General features: G+C 33.0%; 1 protein-coding gene across 6 annotated transcripts in view; it reads right to left on the minus strand.

Moving 5' to 3' along the window:
• The window catches only part of Myo61F (unconventional myosin 61F), a 131,850-nt gene that overhangs the window by 70,309 nt on the left and 49,323 nt on the right, over nt 1-12,218 (minus strand). For 3 of the 6 annotated variants that reach the window (XM_089636110.1, XM_089636111.1, XM_089636109.1), the window contains exon 1: nt 10,598-11,126. The exons of the other annotated variants lie outside the window; for them this stretch is intronic. The gene's annotated coding sequence lies outside the window, so the exon portion shown is untranslated. Of the gene's footprint in view, nt 1-10,597; nt 11,127-12,218 lie in introns of those variants that run through there. 6 annotated transcript variants of the gene reach the window in all.

The raw sequence follows: 12,218 nt of genomic DNA on the forward strand, positions 1-12,218 counted from the left end.
TTCGTATTCTCTGATACTTTGTCACTTTTACCAGATTAGAGAAAGATTAACAGTATAAATAAACTATAAGCCACCAGATTAGTGGAGGTTACAATGGATATAATAAATAGGTAGGTACTTAAATTATTTATTATTATTATTTAAGTGCTTCTGTAATATAGAAATCACGCACCATTATAATACAAATCATAAATCTAATTAAGCGATCACACACATTATATTAAATAATAATCCATTACGTCTCACGATCAATAGATTTCAGTGTTCTTTTGTATGTAGATGTGATTATTTCTTTAATGAAAACCTTTCGCTATAGAAGAGTCATGAATTGCAGATAAATAATAAACAATTTCCATCACTTTCTAGATCTCATTATATCTTGAGAATACACCGGAGACTGGGGGAGTGTGAGTAATTGCATGGTTCGAAGTGACTGTCAGATTTTAGAAGTTTTGTATATATTATTGTGTACAGTGTACCACAATACTTCATAGTCTAGGTCGCTGAGAGATTCATTTGCATTTTAGGACAACTCTCACCGAGACTGATCTTCATGCTCGTGAGAGAGCCTGTGATCTGACAGACTACCATTGCGTCTGAATAAATCAAACAAGTTTTTGATATAATGTGTAGGCTTTATTGATATAACATACAATTTCAAATAAATAGCGTCTGATTGAAAGTTTTCTAGTCTTAGTAAATAAGCTTGTATTAGGTACAATACACTGAGGAGCAAAATGCTAAAGGAAAGTGCCTGAGGATTGTGTACATGTGTGTAATATTCTGAAAGTATGCTGAAGATTTGCGGTACAACATCGTGTAACGGTTCCATGATAACTCAACACAGTGACAATTCAACATACTTTTAAAAAGTGATATAAAGTCATTAGACTCATTAGAAACGATGAGATTTTTTTTTAACCTAACCTACTTAACCCAGTTAATAAATTTTTTGTTTCATCACTTTCCATGACTTTATACAACTTTTTAAAGATGTGATGAATTATCATTGTGATGATTTATCCGGTCACCCGTGTAACATGCACAAACCAAAAAAGGACTAATAAGACCATTGACGGAAGAATAAAATACAAGAAAACATTTTAATGGAGGATCGATTGCGGTAGTAGTGAAGCAGACAATTTGGGAGGCGGGTATGTGTACCGCCGCCCCGGGAATCACTTATTGGATAACCAACACATGAATTAGCAGGGATGCCCGGGTTCATGGGGTAAGGTTTGTCTGGGTCTTGGCGGCAGATGCATCTGCCTACTTATCAGGAGGGACTGATTGAGGGAGACCATTTGACCTCTTCAGCGGGACTCTCTCGACCCATTGCCTTGCACCGCAGTGGAAGGGATAGATTCAAACGTCCGTCACTCCTAAACCCATTGACCCCAGATTCCTATCCACCTCTCATTTTTTCCCCTTTTCCCTCCCCGAAATTCCCCTACTTCCTCTCCTTTCTTTCCAAAACGATTCCTACACAGTATTCCCAAAGATGACATAGGCCTCAAGGGAAATTATTTTCTTGAGGGCCTCCTGTGTGGAGCTCATGTTAAAAAAGTTTAAATAAAAAAAGTTATCAAATAGCTAGACTAGCAACCCACAATGAAGTTCTGATACCGATGGAACAGGCAGTGGAGGAATACAAAAACTGTGCAGTGGAAACGAGTTCCCCTCCTAAGCTGGCTCTACACTGTTGCGCCGTTAATTCACGCCGTGAATATACGCCGCGATCCGCGCGTGAACTGTGTCCATCCACACTCGCAAAGCTTCAGTCTTGTTCGCGACTTTAAACCGCAAACCCTTTGTCGCGGGCCAAAAAACCGACAAAAATCGGGGAATGGCGCGAAGCGCGAATGCGAAGATTGCGAAAGCGTGAACAAGATCCACACTCGCGTTTCGCGGCCTTCGCGGCCGTTCGCGCCGCGAGTGTAGAGCGCGCTTAAGGTATAAGTGAGGTATGAATGAACTAATGACTGAATTACAAACGAGGAGATCCGAAACTATTGTAAGACCAGTGTAAGCCTAATGAACAATATTAAGAAATAGTTAGCGTCGTCCCAGAAATACATGGAAAGAGCAATTAAATGAATTACTTTGAGTTGGTGCATATTATGAAGAGTCGGTCTAACAGAAGAGTGTAGTATAAATGGAAATGGAGCAATAGGGTGTACAACACCAAGACTGATTTTAGACACCTACTAAGCATAACATACACGAAGAGAGCGAATTTCGTTCTGCGGAAAAAGCCACCGTTTTGAGAATATATTAAATTTAAAAGCATTTTCAAATGCTTTTAAATTTAATATAGCATTTTCAAATGCTTTTAAATTTAATATATTTTTATGCAGGTAGATAAAACCAAAAAATACATTTCTAAAATGATCGATTAGTTGTCGAGCGGTCAATCGTCTGCTGGCAAATCTTTGACACTCCAGTCAAAGTTAAATCCTCCATCATTTCACAGACAACATTTTCCGCTTTATTATGATGGTAGTAGTAGGTATATTCAAATGACCGAATCTCAAACCTGTGTAGGGGTCTATGACTTTTGCCTGAATGGGGACGATATAGAGTTACGCATTTCAACTACAAAGAACTCAGAATAAAAATGTTGTGGGACTATAATAAGCTTGCACATCGTACATAGGCTTATTTTTAATACATTAATCCGTAAGCAACATGAATTTTAGAAAAACAACAATAACACACTGAAATTCAATACGACCACCGACTTCATTCAACATTTTACCTGACATTGAAATGGAAATGTTCCACTCAAAAGAGCAGAATAAAACAATGGCACAAAATAAGGTTCACATAACAGCGGATTAGCAAGCAACACGCGCGGAACATTTTTATATTATTACACAACGCATTCTCCGGCTCTTATCGTAACCAATAAAGCCACTTAGCTGTGTGATGGTAGCACGAAGAAGTTTTTACCTTTTATAGTAAGTTTTCAATTCTTATGGATAAGTTTAATGTATTAAATATTGCACATAGGAATAGATTTTTAAGGAATTTATTTATTTTAGCCATACATCCAAGTTTATAAATGTTTTTTTTTTAAATTTTTCTTTTCCGATTTTATGTCCGGATTAAATCTTCCCCATAGGAAAAACTAAACCCTTCCACACACTTTTCCACAAATGATCATCTAGTCAATCCACATTATGCAAGTGCATTATATAAACAAAATAAATACAAAACAATACAAGAACAACACGTCAACTCACCAGAGATCAGAGATTATCACTCAAAATTCTTATATTAAATTAGTCTATTATACGCACGAGATATCTGTAGTAATTATTATTATATTTTTTCCGACTTTATGTCCGGGATAAATCTGCCCCACAGGAAAAACTAAAACCTTCCACACACTTTTCCACAAATGGTCATCTAGTCAATCACATTATGCAAGTGCATTATATAAGCATAATAAATACAAGATCAACAACACGTCAACTCACCAGAGATCAAATGGGAAAATAATTCACCGACTCCAGATATTTTCATATCAGAGGGTTCGGCTCGGTAGAACTCCTAACAGGGCCTATAAATCCTACTGATCCCTCAACATAAATATTTAAAAAATCTTTCGTTATCCTACATGTATTTAAAATGACTGATTTTTGCATTTTTATATATAAATTTTTTGATAGATCTAATACGCCTAAATTTTTAATGAGAGAGCTAGGTATAATGCCAGTAGCCGAAATAACGAATGGTAATATTTTTATAGTCTGAGATTGCCAAATTCTTTTTATCTCATTTCCTAATTATTATTATCATTTACTTAGATAATACATTATTGGATTGTTAAAATTTTTTACGTTTCATTTTTTAACTTCCAGTTTGAATATATCAATTGGTGCACACCTAAGTCTCCGGCAATGCATTAAAAATATTGTATTCCTTTGTATAGTAAACTGTTTTGTGTATTGGAATTTGTCCTTTTTGGTAGCCTAATTTCATTGCACGTTTTTTTGTTATGTCTGTGGGTGTCTTTGTTGTATATGTATAATTTTGTTTCAAAAGTATTTTGGTAATATGTTGTTTATTATTTTTATGGATAAATATCATCGCGTTTAAGGTCAGCATCTGTTTACTGTTTGCTAATTTAGTTCATTTAACATTTTAGTTACTTTTGAAATTCTATTTCGCATAAGTAATATTTTGGAGAATTAGCAACTTATTTTATTATTTGTCATCAATAATAATAATAATAATATTTGGCTAATTTATATAGCGCCGTTTTCGTGAGAAATTACCTCAAGGACGCTGTACAAATATATTTCTTAAATAGTTAATCATAAGAAAAATATCGTTGATCACTAGTTAAAAAGTCATTGTATTTTTTGGAAATTTTTAAGGAAAATATCGTTGAGCAGTAGTTAGAAAATTGTATTTTTTGGATTTTTTTTGACAATTTGGTACCACACAAGAGTCCAACATGGCCAGTGAAGAGACAAACGGATGGAAGTGTGGTGTCAATTTTCCCTTACTTCTGGTATGTTTAAATGTCGAGATTTGTATGAAAACAGTTCAAATTTTAATCAGTGCTAGGGATTATCTAAATGACCAACATTATTATTCTTGTTGGTAAACAAATGCAACGCAAATACAATAAAATAATGAAATACAATCGAAAATAATATATACTTTAAGTTTTTTGGGTGACTGTGTCAATACGTTCCCGATCGGTTTGTGCAATGTGCATTGTGCAGGCCCTGTTTAAACCAACCTCACCAAACCTAACCAAGTCGCGTTTCACTTCGTTGTTAAATACATCTATTTGAATATTGATTTTGTTTTCTTTGATTGAATGGATAAATTAATGAATGAATTAAATGGAATCTTGTAAGTGGAAATTAACCCACTTCCTGACATCCGATTGAGTCGTTATCGATGACAATGCATTCTATCAAATGGTGGCACTCATGTACACACTCGCGGGCACACCCTTTTTCCGAGTTAAATGACATTTTATTTAAAAATTTACGAAATAAATGTCGGTACTATACAATTAGGATTTGGCTTAGGTGGTAGGAGTGTTGACTCCAGTCCCTGGGTGGAAGATCAATCCTCAGACAAACCAAGAAACAACAAAATTTTCTTTGAAATTGGCTACTAGCCGGCCCAAGAGATGGTGGAACTTGGTCGAAAATTGAAAAAAATGTATTATTGCAAAAAAACTTGGTTTAAAACGGGTTGATGTTTTAATAACATACATTTGAAAACAATTTTCCTGTCATATCTACTAAAACGCGTAAGCCGTCCGCCAAGTTGAACAATTAACTGGGTACGTATACTTACGGGTACGAACCGAAACCCGAACCGTACCACGAATTACGGAAAAGGAACGAATCAACTGCAAACGGCGCGCGTTTCGCTCCATTTACGGTTGCTTCGTTTCTTTCTCATAAGTTGAGGTTGAGTTCGGCAGTTCGGCACACAGATCCATCCATACGTACCATAACGTGCTATGCTCTTGATTTTGCATAATTGACTTACAGTGGTACCGTGAACCGTAACACCATCATACAAATATGTCAAAGTAATTTGTTACTATTATTATTACAATATACAAATATAAATGAGGAATATGAAAAATATATTATGAATTTGCCACCAAGCACGCACATTTGTTTTAAAAGCGGTATAAATATATATGCACCTTTTTTTAAACCAATTATTTTCACGGTTGTGATTTTTGAACAGTCTTGTCATTAAAAAATATATGAGTGAAATAAATCACGATTTTAGTGTTTTGACAAACTAAGATAAATTGAATAAATTGTCTAGATTAAGGAATTTCTACTAATTTATCTAGCGCGTGTCCTCTTTTTTATCTGTCTTACGATATCAATATTGATTTGGCTGAGTTTTGTACAATTTTGATAAATAGGTTGACGGTACTGATAAAGAGTCCAGGTCAAAAGGTGCGGCAGGGTGGAAACCCATAATGGGAACATGAAGTTTATATATAGATAAATGTAGACTCATTACTCTAAACGAATTTCATAGTACCTGCCACTGTTAGATTTATCAGTTTCCTTCGTAGAAATTTCTAAATTTCTGTTTCTAATTTTCATCAAATTTCAACGTTCATTTTCGGGTTCTGTGAAAGTCCCGAGTTCTGTTATTATACCACTACAGGCTAGTTGCTTGACAGAACTGAAATAAAAATGCAATAATTACAATAGCGTATTATCGAAGGTTGATATTTTCAGTTGCGAACTTACCAAATACAAGAGGTCCATAAAAGAATATTTCTCTGATGGTTTGTGAATAATGTTTATGTCTCTATTGTTTATATCTCTATTATGATTTAATTTATATTTACAACCTCTATCCATGGCTATAAATGTATTGTTTTGTAAAATTTTTGTTTTATATAATATTTTGTTTTGTATAATTTTTTTAATTCATATTCCTTTCTCACAAATTAAAATTATGCTGTCTCAGTTAAAGTCACAAGGAGGAAATCCATAATTTTTTTTATTTTACTAAACAACACTTATGTACAAACTGATTAAATGTAAACTGTCGATTTCACAAAAAATGAATAAATAAATAAATAATAACAGAACTTGAAAATTAACTTTCAAATTCTCCGAAACAACCCGTCCTAAATCATTTTGATGAATAAATTCTGGTAAAAAAATTGAAACTTGTATTTTAAAATGTTTTATAATTTGCTGTAATTTATGTACTTATCAATGTTTGTTACAACCAAGGTAAGACAAATTATGAGAAGGCATTTTTTGAGGTAAATCAAACGTAGTGAATATTTATATGATTTATAAAAATCTACTTAAATAATTTAAAAAAAAATTGATTATGATGTAATCATTAAACTCTATTATTGATGAAAAAGTGTACAAAGTTATAAATGGTGTAGTCAAATAATATTGATTAATACAATGGATTCCATTTTAAATTAACAGTTTGAAGAAATAAACGGTAACCGGATAAAACAGACCATAAAGAATAGGTAAGGTTAGGTTTATGTGAGGTTATGTTAGTTTAGGTTAAGTTAGGTTAGGTTTGTGGTTTTATTTGTTATTTTTATTCACTTTTCTGTTTTGTAATGAAACCAAAATAAACATACTGAATCTTAGAATAACTTTCCTCCAAGTACTGAACACTATCTTCAGAGATCTGACGCGTCCACACAATCTGACGCCTCGTCACAAGAACTGGCATATTATACAAAATCTCACTTTGCATCGTGGTTTCGTCAACTTCCATATTTTATTATTATTTGTGTAACTTTAAACTCCACAACTTGTATCAAAGAGATTATAGAATCGAATACATAATAATAACACCTTACAGTGGCAGAATTATAAATACGGCGACGACAAATACAACACCTGTCTGTGACAATGGACTAATTGTTCATAAAGAATAATATAATACCAGAATGTCTCAATAAAATAATGATTTTATTTTATCGATCATTGTGATTCAAAGAGAAGGAATTTAATTAGTTATTTTCCATATTATCTTGTGATCAGAGATGTGCAAAATGGGTACCCAAAACCATTTGAAATGCAAAATGGAAATGGATCAAAACTTTTCCATTTGAAAATGCAAAATGCAAAATGGTGTTTAGAAAAGCATTTAAAATGCAAAATACCTATTTTCAAAATGCAAAATGGTTTCTCAGGTAAAACAATTAAAATAATTATAGAATTTTTAAACAGTTTTGTCATTTATTAATGGACATCAATGTAGAACAAACATTATTACATGATGGTAAATCAAAAAATGCCACGACTACAGATTATGAACCACAAAAAAATTGCGCGGGACAAATGTTGCCAACGTAAAAACATAGAAACTGCAATCTAACATTTAATATTACAGCGTTATGGCCCCATGTTCAGTGTTTGAATCAGTATTTTTTGTAATGGTATCACTCAATTGCCAGGGCGCAACTTGACAAATGTAAATTATCTCTCAAAGCGAGGTTGAAGACCGACTGATATTTGGGGCCTATGAAAAAAAGATGAGTGGAGTTAGTAGGAAGAATGTTGCAAAAAAGCATTTAAAATGGAAAATGCATTGAGAAAAGCATTTAAAATGCAAAATGGAAAATGGGTTTTAGAAAAGCATTTAAAATGCAAAATGGAAAATACCCAATTTGCATTTCTATTTGAAATGGATTTATTTGAAATAAAGCACATCTCTGCTTGTGATACATTTGCGTTTAACACATGTTTAAAAGTCTATTATTTTAAAACATTCTAATCGCTCATCATTCTTTACTTCTTTATTCAAATCAAGGAACGTACTGATCGACAAACTTATCAGTGCAGTCGGGGAGCTGACGCTGTAGATATTGAGAATAAAAACAAATCTACCAGTTTAAAAAATAATTCGTTAGTTTCTCTTTTGAAGAACCGGTTTTGTAAAAGCTATAATTTGACTTCGCGTCTGCTCGCTAGGTTTTCTGAAACCCTAGTTCATGGTGAAAAAGGTTGTCCCGACCTGGAAATTCCTTAGAAAAAAGACTATGCAAAATCTAGTGTACTTCGTCTATAGTAGTAGAAATGAGGATTTCTTTACAGTGACTAAATAAGAATTTTCAACAAAAACGGGATGGGCATACATATGGTAGATGGTGTACACAGTACACTTGTACATAATTTAAAGAATTAATTAAAATAAAAAGGGTTTAATATTAAATTGCTTATATTATTAATAATTTAATAGTAGTCATAGAGAGGAATGTGAAAAGCTCCATGGAATAACTGAAAGAATCATTGCTCTGCGCCCGGTGAAGCGAATATATCATACTAAAATAAGTTCCATAATAAATCAAAACACTTATGAAAAGTGATATACAGTCATAAAAGTAATGAAAAGAACTAGCCTAATAATCTAAGCTGGTTTGCTTACTTTTTGTTTTTGTTATCATCATTTCTTTTCACGACTTTTTTATTACTTTTCAAAGTTGTTCCGATTTTTCACTGTTCTGATTTGCTCGGTTACTTTTTTCTTCTTTACCTATCTCTGTCTGATATTGCTTATCTCTCTATTGTACCTATGGTTATTTTCTAATTATTATAACCGACTATAAGTATGTACCTATTGATAATGTATGATTTGTATTCAGTATCATATAATGTCTGCCTTCAAACTAGCGCTGTTAGTGTGCCTATGTCTATGTCTAAAACTATTATTATAAAATATAGGTCCTTGCAATAAGTTCCTAAGTGAAAAATACTCCCAGTATCATCCTTGCGATAGACCACCATACAATTTCATAACATTGCTTGAAACGGATTTAACAACTAATTTTAGTAACAAGTTCTGAATACCCCGTGAGTACCAACGCGACTCCACTAATCATATACCTATATCCCTTAAAAATGTGTGTAAGATTTTTTTTTCTTATTTGATCGTACTAATAATACGTAATTTTAATATTTTCATTCATAATTACTCATTTAAAAAACTGCACATTCGGAAAACGTAACCAATGTTACCAATTGGCTACAACGTCATTATGAGATAGAAAACGCCAATATATGTTCTAATTAAAATGTTATAATTTATAACGGAAATAGGGTGTTTTGTAAAGCTTAATTTAACTATTGGAAGCCGTATACGTACATATTATTATTAATAATTGCTACTATGTACCTATCATTAATCAATGAGTAATCATTCAGGTTCACATTTCTTAGCAGCTTGTCTCCAATATGAATCTTGTTTCCTATAAGACAGGTACTTACCTACTTTTGAAAAAGCGCAGTTAGGTAGAAGGCTACCGATATTAAAGAAAGAAACTAAAAAAATATATTTATTTTTCGGAATAACTTTATTGAGTAAAACCTCAAATTGTAATATTTAATTATTGAAGACAATATTAGCGATTTCTAAACGAAAATCTGAAACAGAAAAATCAGAAAAGGATACGGTCCAAAGATATTAGAAGATAATATCTTTGATACGGTCACATCTAGGACACGAACTCGTGTCCTAGATGTGACCGTATCCTTTTCTGATTTTTCTGTTTCAGATTTTCGTTTAGAAATCGCTAATATTGTCTTCAATAATTAAAAAAAAATGTTCATGAAGTTACGCAAAAAACTGCTAATCACGATTCACCATCTCCTTTGTCGTGGTTTTTGTATTAATTTACTTCCTTTTACGATAAGATGTGGTATAATATGATATAAGTTAAATAACAAATAATTTTATTATAGTGATGAAGTCATCCTGTGATTCTTACTTGGAAAAAGATGGGTTCGTCTTTAAATAATGACGAAACGTTTTTAAGAATCTGAGGGTGTGCCAGAGCGGACCAAAGCTCTATATCCTCCCCGCATACCATTTGTTATTTTCATATTGTGCAAGATTTATAGTACACAGTATATTCAATACTGTTTGTTTAATATTCAAAAGTATTATCCCAAAAATAGAACTTATTTCTATTTTTATGTGGTAGGTACTCTTCAGCCAATTTGCAAATTTTATTTACACTTGACAGATTTGGTGGACTGTATATTAGTTCCCAAATATACAATTGTACAGATTCTACTAAAATTATAAATTAAAAAAAACTCACCGTAAGAAGTTGAATTGTGACTAGAGAATTACTTCCCTTTGAGAATAATCCGGTTTGGTAAACTATTGCTCATGATTTATGACACATTGCATACAAAAACAGACTTCACTTAGAACACAGAATGTAGGTACTATTTATTTACACAACACATTCAACCATAGAACTTCGAATTAATTTAGTACACACAGACAACTTTTTATCAAAATCGAACTTTTGCTTTCAATATATTTGAGCGGTAAAAACACAAACGTCAAATTTTGAAATAAGATTTTTTTCTCCTGTTCAGAAAATAGGTAGGTATTTTGTTTTTATTTTAATGTAGGGCTACCCACACAGTCACAGATTTCTATGTTTAGAGTTATTTCAATTTTAGAAGCTTATGTCGCGCGCACGTGTGCAATTGCCAACGGTAATAATTAGTTTGAATTGAACTGGGAACAGAATACGGCGGGAACGCGTGCGACCAACGCGATTCGCGGTTCTGTCTGCTTTGGCTTTGGCTTGCTTGCTTGAGACTGCCAGACTGGACAGGCATGAGGCAATACAGGTCGGGTGGAAAAAAGTTTTGAGTCATGTTAGCCCTACCGGGCCACTCCGGTTTTAGTGGGGGGCATTCGCCTTGTCCCGGCAGCGCTTGTCTGCGGGAAAAGATATTCTTCGAACAGGCCCGCAACTGTTTTGAAATAAGAACGATTTGTGAATTTAAAAATTCGCGGCCACAAACAAAAAATGAATGTACAAAATTTTGACCATAAACAAATTGAGTTCATTTATAAAAGTACGAAAACAAATAAGTAAAGTTTTTTTGCAATTCTACTTTTGTCAGTACATTGCGAAGGATTTACTTGTTCGAAATACGAACGGTGCTATCAAATTTGCAAGTATAAAAGCGGTATAAATAGTATTTTTTAGCCAATTATTTAGCCAATTTCAAACTAGTAAGAGATGGCACCGAAGATGGTGGTAAAAATAGTTAAATAAAAAAAAATAGCAATAAGGTAGCTAATACGTGGCTAGGTTTGATTATTAGTGCAATCAGATACAATCGCGTATCTTTTCAGCAAGTGAAGTTATTTAGAAAAATAATTCAGTATTGTGTATTTAGGGTAAGATGAAACCGGTTATTAATCATAATATATTATAAAAACGGAAGTCAATCTAGAATGTTATTATCATAATTGATTTTGGTAAAGACAATACAAAAAATCGTAAGTACCTACTTAGGCAGACATTAACCGTCTCTCTAATAAGATTCTAATGTGGTGTGGTAATTAATAAGTCAAGTTTTTTACTGTTCCCACATTACGCGTCGCATTATATTTACACCAAGTTAAGTGAGGGTAAAATAATAAGTAAGTACCCCTAGGAATCAACTTCTTATTGTACATCAATTTTATGTTCGGTTAGGACCAGTTAAAAAGAGCTCCGGTATTAAGGTTTTCGCTAAACAAAAGAAGCGGAGAATGGAACTTATTTATAAATAGGTATGTACCTAATAATAAATTTACTGTCTGGCTTAATATTGTACTCTGATGAGCCTCCACATATTTTTATCATCGACCTACACTAGTTAGGACCGACGAGGTAGCAACCAGAGACCTCAAAAGTCGTGGGTTTTTAG

The sequence above is a fragment of the Hesperophylax consimilis genome, chromosome 10 (genome assembly GCF_061612785.1).
Source record: "Hesperophylax consimilis isolate HC1 chromosome 10, BYU_Hcon_1.0, whole genome shotgun sequence".
NCBI lineage: Eukaryota > Metazoa > Arthropoda > Insecta > Trichoptera > Limnephilidae > Hesperophylax > Hesperophylax consimilis.